The sequence below is a fragment of the Zootoca vivipara genome, chromosome 8 (assembly GCF_963506605.1).
Source record: "Zootoca vivipara chromosome 8, rZooViv1.1, whole genome shotgun sequence".
Classification (NCBI taxonomy): Eukaryota; Metazoa; Chordata; class Lepidosauria; order Squamata; family Lacertidae; genus Zootoca; species Zootoca vivipara.
Genome location: NC_083283.1, coordinates 67,862,086 through 67,879,561, shown reverse-complemented (window position 1 = coordinate 67,879,561; position 17,476 = coordinate 67,862,086).

The window sequence follows — 17,476 nt, the reverse complement described above, 5'->3', positions numbered from 1 at the left end:
CGTCTCTCGGAAAATTAATGCTGCTTCTGTCGCAGCGATCGCCAGTAGAAGGTGCTCCCCCTGTGGCCCTCAGAGTTGTTAATTTGGCAAGGTGCTTCTGCTGCCCTGCGTAGTCTTGTTTCTGCCCACCGACCCAAGATGGCAGAGTAGCTTTTGGCTCAGCTTGGCTGCTAAGCTAACAGCTCTACTTGCCTATCCACAGGGATCCGAGCCGAGCACACCATCGGCCACAAAGGCTGGAGGGAGAGACTGGAACCCACCTCGGTTCTTCCGTTCTTCCCCCGAAGTTCAGTGGCTCCACCTCACCTGTGAAAGGGCACTGTGCTCCTGAGTTATGGGACAAAAAAGAAAACAAACCAATATGAAGCCTTGAAAATGTGATACTCCAGTAAGAAGGAGATGGGGTGGGTCAGAGAATAGCATGAAGAAGCAATGGGTTTCCTCTTAAGCAAGGGTGTTGAAAGCTTCCAGAGCGATTCCTTACTTCATTTTTTGGGGGGTGGGGGGCAGAGAGAAAATACTCCCGTTGCAAAAAAAAAAAATGTAGAATTTACATGTTAGAACAAAGATTGGCAAAACAAGGATGGGTGCTGCGTCTTAAAATATTTTGGTAATAAAATATATCAGTTGGTAGCTCTGAAGGGCCCCTTCATGGATCAATGCCTTGTCGTGGCGAAGGGGCTTGAATAACTCAGAGAAGCTATGAGCTATGCCATGCAGGGCCACCCAAGATGGACAGGTCATAGTGGAGAGTTTTGACTAAACGTGATCCACCTGGAGAAGGAACTGGCAAGCCACTCCAGTATCCCTGCCAAGAAAACTCCATGGACAAAGACAACAGGCATATAAAAGTTATGACGCTGGAAGATGAGCCCCTCAGGTCGGAAGGCGTCCAACATGCTACTGAGGAAGAGCGGAGGACAAGTACAAGTAGATTCAGAGCTGATGAAGCGGCTGGGCCAAAGCCGAAAGGACGCTCAGTTGCGGATATGCCTGGAAGCGAAAGGAAAGTCCGATGCTGTAAAGAAAAATATTGCATAGGAACCTGGAATGTAAGAACCATGAGTGGAGGTAAGCTGGATGTGGTCAAAAATGAAATGACAAGAATAAATATCGACATCCTGGGCATCAGTGAACTAAAATGGAAGGGAATGGGCGAATTCAGTTCGGATGACTATCATATCTACTACTGTGGGCAAGAATCCTGTAGCAGAAATGGAGTGGCCCTCATAGTCAACAAAAGAGTGGCAAAAGCTGTAATGGGATGCAATCTCAAAAATGACAGAATGATCTCGATACGAATCCAAGGCAGACCTTTTAACATCACAGTAATCCAAGTTTATGCACCAACTACCGGTGCTGAAGAAAGTGAAATTGACCAATTCTATGAAGACCTACAACACCTTCTAGAAATGACACCAAAGAAGGATGTTCTTCTCATTACAGGGGACTGGAATGCTAAAGTAGGGAATCAAGAGATAAAAGGAACAACTGGCAAGTTTGGCCTTGGAGTTCAAAATGAAGCAGGGCAAAGGCTAATAGAGTTCTGTCAAGAGAACAAGCTGGTCATCACAAACACTCTATTCCAACAACACAAGAGACGACTCTACACATGGATATCACCAAATGGACAGCATCGAAATCAGATTGATTATATTCTCTGCAGCCAAAGATGGAGAAGCTCTATACAGTCAGCAAAAACAAGACCTGGAGCTGACTGTAACTCAGATCATCAGCTTCTTATAGCAAAATTCCAGCTTAAACTGAAGAAAGTAGGAAAAACCACTGGGCCAGTAAGATACAATCTGAATCAAATCCCTTATGAATACACAGTGGAAGTGAGGAACAGGTTTAAGGATTTAGATTTGGTGGACAGAGTGCCTGAAGAACTATGGATGGAGGCTCGTAACATTATACAGGAGGCAGCAATGAAAACCATCCCAAGGAAAAGGAAATGCAAGAAAGCAAAATGGCTGTCCAACGAGGCCTTACAAATAGCGGAGGAGAGGAGGCAAGCAAAATGCAAGGGAGATAGGGAAAGATACAGGAAACTGAATGCAGATTTCCAAAAAACAGCAAGGAGAGACAAGAGGGTCTTCTTAAATGAGCAATGCAAAGAAATAGAGGAAAACAATAGAATGGGGAAAACCAGAGATCTGTTCAAGAAAATTGGAGATATGAAAGGAACATTTCGTACAAAGATTACCATAATCAAGGACAAAAGTGGTAAGGACCTAACAGAAGCAGAAGACATCAAGAAGAGGTGGCAAGAATACACAGAGGAATTATACCAGAAAGATATGGAGGTCTCGTACACCTCAGGTAGTGTGGTTGCTGACCTTGAGCCAGACATCTTGGAGAGTGAAGTCAAATGGGCCTTAGAAAGCATTGCTAATAACAAGGCCAGTGGAAGTGATGATATTCCAGCTGAACTGTTTAAAATTTTAAAAGATGATGCTGTTAAGGTGCTACACCCAATATGCCAGCAAGTTTGGAAAACTCAGCAATGGCCAGAGGATTGGAGAAGATCAGTCTACATCCCAATTCCAAAGAAGGGCAGTGCCAAAGAATGCTGCAACTACCGCACAATTGCGCTCATTTCACACGCTAGCAAGGTTATGCTTAAAATTCTACAAGGCAGGCTTAGGCAGTATGTGGACCGAGAACTCCCAGAAGTGCAAGCTGGATTTCGAAAGGGCAGAGGAACCAGAGACCAAATAGCAAACATGCGCTGGATTATGGAGAAAGCTAGAGAGTTCCAGAAAAACGTCTACTTCTGCTTCATTGACTATGCAAAAGCCTTTGACTGTGTCGACCACAGCAAACTATGGCAAGCTCTTAAAGAAATGGGAGTGCCTGATCACCTCATCTGTCTCCTGAGAAATCTCTATGTGGGACAAGAAGCTACAGTTAGAACTGGATATGGAACAACTGATTGGTTCAAAATTGGGAAAGGAGTACGACAAGGTTGTATATTGTCTCCCTGCTTATTTAACTTATATGCAGAATTCATCATGCGAAAGGCTGGACTAGATGAATCCCAAGCCGGAATTAAGATTGCCGGAAGAAATATCAACAACCTCAGATATGCAGATGACACAACCTTGATGGCAGAAAGCGAGGAGGAATTAAAGAACCTTTTAATGAGGGTGAAAGAGGAGAGCGCAAAATATGGTCTGAAGCTCAACATCAAAAAAACCAAGATCATGGCCACTGGTCCCATCACCTCCTGGCAAATAGAAGGGGAAGAAATGGAGGCAGTGAGAGATTTTACTTTCTTGGGCTCCTTGATCACTGCAGATGGTGACAGCAGTCACGAAATTAAAAGACGCCTGCTTCTTGGGAGAAAAGCAATGACAAACCTAGACAGCATCTTAAAAAGCAGAGACATCACCTTGCCGACAAAGGTCCGTATAGTTAAAGCTATGGTTTTCCCAGTAGTGATGTATGGAAGTGAGAGTTGGACCATAAAGAAGGCTGATCGCCGAAGAATTGATGCTTTTGAATTATGGTGCTGGAGGAGACTCTTGAGAGTCCCATGGACTGCAAGAAGATCAAACCTATCCATTCTTAAGGAAATCAGCCCTGAGTGCTCCCTGGAAGGACAGATCGTGAAGCTGAGGCTCCAATACTTTGGCCACCTCATGAGAAGAGAAGAATCCTTGGAAAAGACCCTGATGTTGGGAAAGATTGAGGGCACTAGGAGAAGGGGACGACAGAGGACAAGATGGTTGGACAGTGTTCTCGAAGCTACGAACATGAGTTTGACCAAACTGCGGGAGGCAGTGCAAGACAGGAGTGCCTGGCGTGCTCTGGTCCATGGGGTCACGAAGAGTCGGACACGACTAAACGACTAAACAACAACAAAGCTCTGAAGGGAAGCAATAGCTGGAGGTTTAAAAACAGCTTTCATTTCCAGTTCAATAATTTCATCTGCAATGATTTGAAAATTATCAACTTATCAATGTTCCACCTCAATTCTAAGTTCCTTTGGGCTTCAGAAAATAAATTAAATACAATAATACTCCAGTGGGATGTGGAAAGATACAACACAGGACAGGGTGGGGAACCTCAGGGTGGAGGAGGTGGGGGGGATTTCTATCTTTCTCCCCAAGTCTTGCCCTCTTCTCAGGGCCACATCTCTCGCTGGGCCTACCTGGCGCTCACCCCTCCCCCACCCCGAGTGAAACGTATACAGTATTTTGAATTTGAACCAGTGAACCACCAAACTGCATTTCCTTGTGTGCAACCTTCCAGTGGGATCTTGGTGGTGGCTGCTGCTGTTGCAGGACAGGGGTGGATGTGGTTCCATGTGGATGGATATATTAAGGGTAGAGCAGGATCTTACTTGCTTTTCATGGAGAAATGGGGAAGAGGGGATACCTCTGCCTTTTTCAGGGCTGCGCAGCTTAATGTGCACAGGGTAAGATTTGCATTCATTGCTCTACCCTTAATAAATCCATCCACACACTAAAAAGGTAAAGGGACCCCTGACCATTAGGTCCAGTTGTGACCGACTCTGGGGTTGCGCGCTCATCTCGCATTATTGGCCAAGGGAGCCGGCGTATAGCTTCCAGGTCATGTGGCCAGCATGACAAAGCCGCTTCTGGCAAACCAGAGCAGCACATGGAAACACCGTTTACCTTCCCGCTGTAGCGGTTCCTATTTATCTACTTGCATTTTGACGTGCTTTCGAACTGCTAGATTGGCAGAAGCTGGGACCAAGCAACGGGAGCTCACCCCATCACAGGGATTCGAACCGCCGACCTTCTGATCAGCAAAGCCCTAGGCTCAGTGGTTTAACCCACAGAGCCACAGAGACCTATTTCCCCCCCACCCCGAACTTACTGCTGCAGGGAAACTGGGCAGTTCTAGCGCACACACAAACAGCAAGGGATTCTCAAAAGAGACGTTGGAGGCTAATCCCAGCAGGGAAACCTGCTGAAAATCCTTTTTCTCAGGCCTGGACTCTGTTCAAGGAGCAGTCTTAGTTGTAAAACACTCCTTGCCCCGAGGCTTACAATCGAAAAGACATGGTGACACACAATGGGGAGAAGTAAGCTAAGGCATCATTTCTTAAAGTTGGGATGGGAGCGTCATATATATATAAATATGCATGCTCAACCCACAAATGCATTTTGCCCCTATGTTGCAGGTATGTTCAGCGGGTCTGCTTGTCTGTAACCCTGTTAACGTGTAAATTTTCCCCACTAACCCAGGATTTAGAGGAGACAGTCCAGGATACACACACACACACACACACACACACACACACACACACACACACACTGTATATTGTTAGCCCTGGGGCAACGGGGACAGACCACATTGGGCACCAGATCACATAGACTTGGCCAATACTAAAGCCGTCTTCCCTCGCATGTTGCAACTGATGGGAGGGTGTTCCGTTATGTTTGCACTTTAATGAGCAATTACTGTATGTAATTCCCACTTCTTGGACCAAGACATGAAACTGAAAGAGGTCTTGGGCCGGCAGCGGCAGCAGTTGTGTCCTGAACGCTGCAAGTTCAGCACACTCGAATCCTGGATCAGTTTGCAGCAAATAATGAATCACGTGATTTGAGCACCCCGCAGATAACAGGCATTATCTCGGCAATGGCGCCCTCCCTGCGGAAGGCCCTCCCATCAGATGTCAGGGACCATCAGATGTCAGGGAGGTAGAGAATTACACAACTTTTAGAAAGGCAGCCCTGTTCAAGTTTTGAATGTCTGACATTTTATTATTTTTAATATTTTGCTGCAGGCCGCCCAGAGTGGCTGGGTGGGGAAATAATAATAATAATAATAATAATAATAATAATAATAATAATAATAATAATTGTTGCTGTTGTTGTTTTGATGTTGTTGTTATTGATATTGCATTAATCTTCTGGAATTTTCCCCTCCCGGTAATGAGCTTGCAGCTTCCCTCCCTCCGGAAGATGAGAGCTGCTTGCTTTGCAGGAAAACTGAGTTTACTCACTTGCGCACTGCCAGGCCTCAGGGTCTGGATTCTCGCTTGAAAGGCAATAAATCTGTTGTAAGCCCACTGCCACAAACCCAGAACCAAACAGGGGAGCAGATGCCCAAGAATACGAGGGCGGAGTCTTTAGCTGCAGGCTTGCAAGCCAAAGCAGTGCAGAATTTAACCCCTTTCATCTTTCCATTGCTACAAATCAGCACAGCGGTTGGCCCTAGGCACAGCACAGGCTGCAGAAAACCGGTATTGGGAGGGGCTAGGAAGAGGGTGGCCACGCCAATATTGATCGGGTTTGAGCTGGGGCGATGGCACTGAGAAAGGGGTTCAAGCAGAAGTATACAAGTCACACCATTTCCATGTGTTACAAAAACACTGCAGCAGTTTGCACGTTAACTTGGCTGAGTCCTGCTTTTTGCCCCGGGGAGCACTGTGCATGATATCCCAACATCTATCTTGCATTAATAACCATTGCACACCGCAGGTTTGAGTCAGACCTTGGTGCTTCAATAATTTAAGTGAGTTTCATTCTGCCTGTTTGTGAACCTCTGGTGATGTTTCCTGCTGCTTTGCTGTTGTTGATTTTGCCTGGGCATTCTCTTAGATGAGCCAAAAACTGGCCGACTTTGAAGAAGTACCTTAAATGCCTCCCGGTTTGATTGCATGGCAAGAGGAAATGTTTTCTAGAAGAAATGAATGAGGCAAGACTTGGAATAATGAAGATGTTTCGGTCTGCTCGCAAGCAAATGGTTTCTTAGCTTGTTCTCAGAAACCCCCACAATATTTCTAAAGGTCAGTTTTCCTCACTGTGCAACCAGGACTGAGCTCTCGAATGAATGGAGCTTCCCTCCAGCCACCTCCAAGCATACAAAAAGCTACTTAACATGAAAGTCATGTTGCAAATGTTAATATTGCACAGTTTGAAGCGTCTGGAAGCATAATAATTGACTCCTTTTGGAAGAAATAATTGTCCAGGCCCATAAAAATATCATTCAAAGTTTACTTGCAGAACTCTTCAGAAACAAAATAATAATAATAATAATTTTTATTTATACCCCGCCCTTCCCAGTCAAGACCGGGCTCAGGGCGGCTAACAACAAATAATATCAACACAAATATAAAGAAACAATTCAGTTAAAACAACAGAATAATACAATGTTAAAATTCAATTTTAAAATTAAAAATCTATGAATAAGATAAAACCATTATAAATAAAACCTTAGGGGAGGGTAACCGTGGGGTCAGACTGCGTCAGTCCGAAGGCCAAACGAAACAGCTCTGTCTTGCAGGCCCTACGAAAAGATGACAAATCCCGCAGGGCCCTAGTCTCCTGGGACAGAGCGTTCCACCAGGTCGGGGCCAGTACTGAGAAGGCCCTGGTCCTGGTCGAGGCCAGCCTAGCCACCTTGTGACTCGGGATCTCCAATATGTTATTATTTGTGGACCGTAATGTCCTCTGTGGGTCATACCGGGAGAGGCGGTCCCGTAGGTACGAGGGTCCTAAGCCACCTTGGTCGAGGCCAGCCTAGCCACCTTGTGACTCGGGATCTCCAATATGTTATTATTTGTGGACCGTAATGTCCTCTGTGGGTCATACCGGGAGAGGCGGTCCCGTAGGTACGAGGGTCCTAAGCCGCATAAGGCTTTAAAGGTCAAAACCAGCACCTTGAACCTGATCCTGTACTCCACTGGGAGCCAGTGCAGTTGGTAAAGCACTGGATGAATATGATCCCGCAGCCGGGACCCCGTAAGGAGCCTCGCCGCGGCATTCTGCACCCGCTGGAGTTTCTGGGTCAGTTTCAAGGGCAGCCCCGCGTAGAGCGAATTACAATAATCAAGCCTAGAGGTGACCATCGCATGGATCACTGTGGCTAGATCAGGTTGAGAGAGATAGGGGACCAACTGCTTAATGCGGCGGAGATGGAAAAATGCCACCTTGGCTGTGGTTGCAACCTGTGCCTCCATGGAAAGGGAGGCATCCAAGGTTACCCCCAAGCTCTTGACAGAAGGGGCTGACACTAATTGGGCCCCAGCGAAAGATGGAAGTTGGCCCCCCCGCCCCATGTCATCCCGACCCAGCCAGAGGACCTCTGTCTTCGAAGGATTTAGCTTCAGCCGACTCCCACGTAGCCATCCAGCAACAGCTTCCAGGCACTTGGTCAATGTGTCCGGGGCCGAGGCAGGACGGTCATCCATCAACAGATAAATCTGGGTGTCATCAGCATATTGATGACAACCCAGCCCAAAACTCCGGACAATCTGGGCAAGGGGGTGCATGAAGATATTAAAAAGCATTGGGGAAAGGATTGCACCTTGCGGGACTCCACACACCAAGGAGTGCCGCGGTGACAACCCCCTCCCTAGCGCCACATCCATATATGATACATCCAATGATAATGATACATCCAATAATGTCCATGCAATATCTTCTGCTGTCCGGCACAGGCTCAGCACCTTAGAAAATATGAAATAATCCAAACAGACCTTCTCTACATCGCTTGATCCCACACTACCTGCAGGGGTGACAAGCAAATTAGTCCTAAGACTTTAGAAAACCTGGGTGTTTATTTCCCCCCCAAAAAACCTAAATGCAAACAGTATTACTTAAACTGGTTATAAATCTAAACATCACGTTCCTCTTGTTGAAGGTTTACATTTTAAAGGAACCCCTGGATAAATAGGTCGGCAGTGACTTGTTTCATTTTGTTTTTAAAAGGATATATAAAGCATGTGCATTATAGTATCTCAGAATGATGTGCAGGAAACCAAAAATAAGTACGGTATAAAACTTAGGCAGTGAAAATAACAGCTCTACACTAGAAGTTAGGGCTGCCATACCTGGGATTTCAAAGGAGGGATTTCAAGCTTTCGATAAGGCAATTGTGGCAGTAATTTCAGTTATGGCACATAGGGCTGCCACACGTCCAAATTTCCCCCAGACGTTACCAGGATCCGGGGGGGGGGGGCGACCGAAAGTTGGTGCTTTATCCTGGATCTTAGGCAAGGCAATCAAAAATTGGCAGGGGGGTGGCTCCACAATTTTGGGGTTTTAACCATGAGAGCAGCAAGTATGTTGTGTTGTGCTGCTGTCTGCAACAGTTTAGGTAAAGGTAAAAGACGCCTGACAGTTAAAGCCAGTTGCAGACGACTCTGAGGTTGCAGCGCTCATCTCGCTTTACTGGCCGAGGCAGCTGGTGTTTGTCCGCAGACAGTTTTTCTGGGTCATGTGGCCAGCATGACTAAGCCACTTCTTGCAAAACCAGAGCAGTGCACGGAAACACCCTTTACCTTCCCGCCGGAACGGTACCTATTTATTTACTTGCACTTTTCTGCGTGCTTTCAAACTGCTAGGTTGGCAGGAGCTGGGACAGAGCAACAGGAGCTCACCCTGTCGCAGGGATTCGAACCACCGACCTTCCAATCAGCAAGCCCGAGAGGCTTAGTGGTTTAGACCACAGCGCCACCCGCGTCCCATCTGCAACAGTTTAATCTGTGTAAAATGTACTAGCATTTACTTTTTGAAATGGGGCAACCCTCCTAGAAGATGATCAGTAGAGAATATTTAAGAATTTTCATGCAGAAAATACTTGTTCTTGTCGGAGCATGTTCTGCCTCATCTTGTAGAAGGAAGAGTCCTGAAACAATTCACATATGCTGCAAACATCTGACAACCTGAGTCCTGCTAATGAATCATACTCCATTGTACAAAAGGAGGTCATATACGAGACAATAGGGTGACAGCAAACTGAAGGGTAGTTTTGCTTTTTGTGTTTTGTAGTAACTACACTAGTGGCCAAAATTGTGGATATATTTTGGAAAAGGTGTACAGTATTTCCAAGCTTCAATGGCTCATAACACCTGATTGGCTCTCCAAACACTCATGCTCATTGGCTACATTCAAATGAAGGAAAGCTACTGCATACCGACCTAAGCAAGCTGTGCCTCCTTTTCTGGTTATCTGGCTATAACTTTTGATAGAATACAGATAATTGAACAAACATTGTTGCATTACATTCTTCAGTACATTATTTTTCCATTGATATATAATTTTATGGTATTACTCCCCCCAAAATGGTGTTTTGAGCCATCAAACCTCAGAAACACACTTTTTCCAAAAGGTTTCCACAATTTTGGCCACGAGTGTAGTGAGGTAAAATGTTTGAGAGGCCTCATGTCAGCCAATGTATTATTGTTTTCATTCTGTTATTATGGTCTGTATCCTTGTGTTTTTATACCCACACACTCACCTATGCCGGCTGCCACCTGAAGGCACACCTGTGGACCCATATAGGGTGATATATATATATATATATATATATATATATATATATATATATATATATATATATATATTATAAAACATCTCACTGACTGGGGTGGTTCTACCTGCAGCACTGAGCAAGAAGCAGCCCATTCCCAGGGAGAAGATGTCATCTGGCACGCAGCTAGTACTCATAACTTTATGGAATTGTATCTTCTTCTTTTTTAATGGATCTGTTGTCATTGTTGGTTTTATTTATATGCTGCTGTGTTTGATATCATAGTGATTGCAATGCTTGTTGTTATCTCACGCTACTGCGATTATTGCGAGTTGCTTTGAGCTCAACGTTTGTTGTCATTAAAACGGGATAGGGATATTAAATCGGATCCGAATCACAGGAAATTGTGCCGAATCTTGATTCTCATGGCGTTGAATCTGTGTTGCTGGAAGAACCGCAGTCAAAACGTTTCACCTAAAAGTATGCCTCACCCGTTGGCCTTGGGTCCCCAAATATGGTTGGATTACCGCCTCCCACCATCCAAAGCCAGTTTAACCAACAGTCAGAGAGAATTGCAGTCATCGTCCACTGGTGGTTGGAGACCCAAGGTTGAAGAACTCTGTCCCAGCCAACACCGTCAAATTTAGCAGTGAGGAGTGCATACAAATTTAATGGTATACATTTGCCAGCCAAACAGCAGGCAAATTAGAAGAGATTACAGCATGGCACTTTGGGTTTTTTATATGTCAAGCCGCAGCAGTTTGTGTATGTAAAATTGCCACTTGGAAATTACCAGTTCTTGAAAGGCATTTTGGATGGAGCCTCTTGTGATTTTGTGGGGTTTTTTAGTACGATGTTAAGGGCAATTTAACTGCTGGGTGCTGTTTTTCAGCTTTATAACAATCAGCTGAACTTTTATCTCTGATATGTAATTATTCTACTAGAGCGCAAATGGAGGGAATACATTTGCAATTCTGACAAAATCTTTCAGGCCGAGTAGTCTTCCTTTGTCTATGATATGCACTCATACGTTTGTATGAGACACTTAAAAGCTGCTCTTTATATCATTAGTAAATGTTCTTCATGCAGAAGGTGATTCCATTTTCCATTCCAACAAACGTAGGCCTAACAATCAGGATTCGACTTGCATCTGCCTCAAAGCAGCAAGCTTGGCAGCACATTAAAGGGCAGCAAGCTGTCAATTACTTACTATACTAATAACTCTTTTACAATGAGGAGCGCCCGCCGTGTGGATTTCATGCTTCGGTTGCCAAAATGTCCTTGACTTTGCCCAGTTAAAATCCCGTAACAAAAGTTGGTGGTACAAACTGTGCTTAGCACCCACCGCGTAAATTCTCTGACATCCTGTCTAGGACCTGAGATGGGCTGAGAGAAAAGCTGTGTATGTTTGAGGGCTGATGCGGACTTAGTTTTAAATGTGAAGATTCAAAACCACAAGATCCTGCATGTAAAGTTCGGGGCAGGGAGAAGGAGGAAGGGGGAGAGAGAGATGTCCTGCTGGTTGGTACTTGACTTGAGATTCAGGGATTAAAAAAGCACAACTGAAAAAAAGCTCTTAGGGATTGCTGGGAGAAGTGAGGTGGTACTTAATTCTTCTCTCATCCTCTGGCTCTTCCTTGCAAGCCATTTTTTCCTCAGCTGAAGAGCACATGGCTCAAGCTTTTTCCCCTTTTCTGAGTGCGTCAAATCATGTCCTCTTCACAGAGGGCACATGTTGCGGTGAGATCACTAAAACTGACCTCACCGTTTGTGTGGGTGGGATCGTTTGGATAGCCACAACAACCCGATTGGGTCCATTGGTTGCTGGGGTAATTCTGGCCAATGGGATTGAGAGAATTTGCAGCCGGGGGACCGCTGCATGTTGCGTTGAGCTTCCTCTTAGTGCCTCATGCATCGGATCACACCCCTCCTTTAAACACCATTGCAAACGATTAAAATTGTTCTAGTTACAGTTAATTTATTTTTAAGCATCATTGCAAACGATTAAAATTGTTCTCGTTACAGGTATTGTGTTGGTCTGTCATAACAAAATCAAAACAAAATAAAAAAATTCCTTCCAGTAGCACCTTAAAAGTAAAGGTAAAGGGACCCCTGACTGTTAGGTCCAGTCGCGGACGACTCTGTGGTTGCGGCGCTCATCTTGCTATATAGGCCAAGGGAGCTGGCATACAGCTTCCAGGTCATGTGACCAGCATGACTAAGCCGCTTCTGGTGAACCAAAGCAGTGCACGGAAACGCCGTTTACCTTCCCGCTGGAGCGGTACCTATTTATTTATTTGCACTTTGGCATGCTTTCGAACTGCTAGGTGGGCAGGAGCTGGGACCGAGCAACAGGAGCTCACCCCATCGCGGGGATTTGAACCGCTGACCTTCTGATCAGCAAGCCCTAGGCTCTGTGGTTTAGACCACAGCGCCACCCGCGTCCCTCCCCAGTAGCACCTTAGAGACCAACTAAGTTTGTCATTGGTATGAGCTTTCGTGTGCATGCACAAAAGCTCATACCAATGACAAACTTAGTTGGTCTCTAATGTGCTACTGGAAGGAATTTTTTTTTTTTTGGTTTCGATTAAAATTGTTAGTAGGATTGGAATGACGCCTGTAGTTAAAAGTTGGACAATGGTTTCACGGAAGATTTAATAGAATTGGTTTAACAGAGAAATTGCGGGGGGGGGGGGCGCACATTAACACGAGGACCCAATAAAGGGAAGGAGGGAAGTCAAAGGAGATGTTTAATTTGTTTTCTTTATGATTGTTTGTAAATCTGAACACCCAAATAAACTTCTTTATATTTATATTTATATAATATCTTTATTATTTGTACCCCACCCACCTGAATGGGTTGCCTCAGCCACTCTGCACGACTGAAAACAACCCATGGTCAGTAACCACGGGTTTTAAAGACAGTTCACATGTTCTGGCAAAAGTTAACCGAGATGCTGTTTTTCAACGAAGTACCAATCCATTTCTGAAATGCCATGCTCCAAAAACTACAGTGTAGAAATAAGCAATCCCTTCATAACTTTTTCCCAGTCTGTACAGCATGTTCTCTCTTCACACATGCACACCTCCCCCCCCCCCAGCGAAGTAAATGGAAAACTCGCTGACCAGATTCGTTCCTAATGTATTACAGCCTTTCGCTACATGAGAACAATGATGTAAGCTATTTTGGAAGAGTTGGAATGTACTTTCTCGTGCAGCTTCAGTACAAATGGGTCACGGTGCTCCGACACTTAGCCCTTCCATTTTTCAGCACCGGGTACATTTTCAGAAATGAACACCCCACCCCACAAACACAACCCGGCTACCAGAAAACAGCAAAATCTTGCCAATCTTTATTTCGGACATATCATTAAAAGAAATCTCACTATACTCCTTTGTGATACCATTACTGTTAATTTTGAAATATCGATTGATTTTCGGTGTGGCTGTTAGGAATTTCCGATCAGATCTCCGCATTTCCAGTATATGGGCCTGGTTCTACAATGGAGCTTTCCAGACTTTTGGTGTGGGTGACACACATTGTAGACACGCGTCATTTCACGACACAGTAATTCAGGTTTACCAGCAAACTGGAGGTTAAGGAACGTGGGGAGTATTTGGGTGGCACAGATACCCATTGCAGCCAGCACGCTAATGTGTTGCAACACACAATTTGGAAAGCTCTGTTCTACAGCAACCTACCTTTCTTATGATTTTCAATTTCATACATTTCAAGAATTTTACAATCATTTTTACATTTTGAAACTCAACTTCCTTCCCCCTCTTTCTGCAGTTCCTTAATTTTTTAAATATATATTTTTTGCATATTCTAAATCAACTTAATTTACTCATTTATTCATCTACTTTAAATATATACTCTTATGAAACTGCAGGTTATTACAACAATCCTGCCAGTTTTCTTACGTTTACAGTTTATTTGTAAATATTCAATAAGCCATTTCCATTGTTTTATAAAAAAAATATTGTTATCTTGATTTCTTATGTGGTGGTCTTGTAGTAAGGTTAAAGCTTACTGGGAAATAATATATAATGAATTGAAAAATATGTTTAAAATAATTTTTTTGGGGGGGGGGCAGAAGATTTCCTTTTGGGAATTATAAGGACAGAACTACTATACAGAATTTTTTTCATGTATGCAACTACGGTAGAGCGGCAAGAATGTTACTTGCCCAAAATTGGAAAGAAGAAGTCCCAGCGAAAGAAGAATGGGTACAAAAACTCATGGAACATGCAGAAATGGCAAAACTTACCGGAAGAATAAGAAATCGAGATAACAAACTTTTTATACAAGAATGGAAATGCTTTATTGAATATTTACAGATAAATTGCAAGCAGATAAAAACATTGGCAGGATTGTTGTAACAACTTGCAGTTTCATAAGAGTATACCGTATATGTAAAGTAGATAATTAAATGAGCAAATTAAATGAATTTGGATATGCTGAAGACATTTAAAAATAAATTTAAGGATCTGCAGAAAGCGGGGAGGAAATCACACTTTGAAATGTTAAAATGATTGTAAAATTAACGAAATGTATACCGTAAATTCGAAAAGCATAAATAAAAACTTCAAAAAAGAGAAGTGTGATTGGAACATGTCTGGACTCCAGTTCAGGCGACAGATTTTGACGACTGCTCTTCTGCAGAGCAGTTTTCAAAGAGGGGAAAAGTGAAAGCTATTTCGTAACTTTATATAACTGTCCATCCCCCCTTCAAACTACATAATACTGTTTTACCCTCTCTACATGCTCTGTCTCCAGAGAGAGAAAGCACACCTTTTTCACAAATTGCAGCTAGTTAGCTACAAACTGCATTTTTGTTCTGAGGTCCTCCTGGGTTTATTCTGGCCTCTCTTGGATTAAAGCGAGAGAGAGAGAGAGAGCTTTTTAAGAGAATCAATGTGCTGTTCTTGATACCTGCTCTAGCACATTAAGCCACAAAGCCATTCTTTCTCCCTTGGAGTGTTAGATCATAATGGTCTGGGATGGCACCTTCAACTTGGTGAGGTTAGAACAAGAAAATGGTTTCTTTCGTGTTTTTCTGTGAACTTTTCTTCTTCCACGGAAACGAAGTGCTGAAAAAAATATTATTATATCCCTCCTCTAAAGAGAGAGAGAGAGAGAGAGAGAGAGAGAGAGAGAGAGAGAGAGAGAGACTTATTGGTAAAGAGAAGACTGAAAGGAGGTATGATAGCCATCTTCAGATAACTCAAGGGCTGTCACATAGAAGATGAAACATGCCTGTTTTCTCCTGGTCTGGAGGGTAGGACTCAAACTAATGGCTTCAAGTTACAAGAAAGGAGATTCCAACTAAATAAGAAGAACTTTCTGACAGTAAGAATTGGTTGTTTGACAGTGGAATGGTCTCCCTCCCTCCCTTATTTTCGGGGTATGTCTTAACAACGTGCTATGGGGATTCAAATTGGCCACAACTTTATTAAGATACAGATGTAGGGAGACCTTGGCTCAGGCATTGGGCGTTATCCTTCCCAGTCCCCAGCCGGGGTTCTGGGAGGCTTCAGGGTTATCTACATGTATGGGGGTTGGGGCTGGCCATAGCTGCCAAGTCTGGGTCGTAAAGATCCGGGATCGGCAGCGTGCACATGACCGGAAGTTGCGTCACGCACTTTGCCCTTCTATGGGCACCAGAAAATGGCGGCGCCGGAAGTCGCTTCCGCGCATGACCGGAAACACGTAAAAGCGACTTCCGGCGCCGGCGCCGCCATTTTCTGATGCCCATAGAAGGGCAAAGCGCCACCGCAAGTCGCGTGACGCAACTTCCGGTCATGCGCGGAAGTGACTTCCGGCGCCGGCAGCGCCATTTTCTGGTGCCCATAGAAGGGCAAAGCAGCACCAGAAAAATGGCCGGGTAACAATTGCATTCTCCTCCACAGTCATAGCTGCCAAGTATCCCGATTTAAGGGAAAATACCGGGATTTTCCGCCAAACGGGAGACCGCCGGGAAACGGTAAGAAAAAAGGGGTTTTCCCGGCGGATACAGGATACTTGGCAGCTATGGGGCTGGCTCTGGAGAACATACGTTCAAGCAGAGAGAGCCCGCCCCCTGTTCGCCACCGCTGGAAGGGGGAAGTGATGATGCCTACTGGCATGGTCAAGGCTTCCCCCAATACCCCGCTCCTGTTGCCGCAAAGGGGGTGAGGTCTCCGCCTCATGCCCCTCCCTCTAGGAAAATCGCCAAAGAATTCCGCCCAAGGCCTGACACCGCCAAAGTTGTGACGTATTGCTACGGGAAAGGCGAAACCTGCCAATGCAGGAAAATTCCTTTCCGGCCCTTCAACAGCGGCCTTGACGTAGCAGCACCTGTGTATCTGTGGAGAAAAGGTTAACCTGCAAAAGAACATGAATGAAGGGTGCGGAGGGTGGGAGAAGCTCTGGAACCGACTGGTGCTTAGAGGTAAGATTCAAATTCTCTTTGTGTGAGCCGGACAGTCCCTCCCCTTACCTGGCCATCCCCTGGCAACACCTCCCCAGGCAGGATTGGACGCTGGGCTGGGGTAGGCGGAGACCCCTGGCATCCTACCTGGGAAGGCAATGCCAGCTCCGAACTACCAGGGAGTCGCCTCTGGGATCAGGGGGCTGCGCGCGTCCACGCAAAAGTCACCCCCCATTGATGTGTGGAGCAGTCATTCTGGATATATTCAGCAAATTCTGAACGTATGGCAACCCTAAATAGTCTATGTAATAACATTCACCTGCTTTTGCTGGGTTATTGTTTTGTTTTTGAGCCACCTGTTCTAAATCTTTCATCTGATGCCAAGACGAGGCTATTGATTTCGGAACTCTAATGAATTTTAGTTTATTTTCCCTAAACTATTAATGATGTTTTGTTCAGGAGTTATTATTGGCTCGAGTGGCAAACTGCTGGTAGCATTTTTACAAATCCGACAGGCATGCCGAGCACATTCTGAAGTGAGTTAGAAAAGCCAGCTTAAGCACTGAAAACGCTGGTATATATTTAGCTTCCTGCCTAGCCTGTTAGGAAATTAATAGGTTGGAAGGGGAAATTGCCATGGTCAGGCACGATGACTAATAATCCAATTATTATTTCCTTCCTGGGTAGTTCTGGGTACAGCAACAGCAGTGAATTATTCTAAAATTCTACTGAAAATACAGCAGGTCAGGTCAGAAACAAAAATCTAGACCTATGTCTGTCATGATGAGACAGTTAAAGGTTCAACAGGAAGACTATAGCTACTTCCT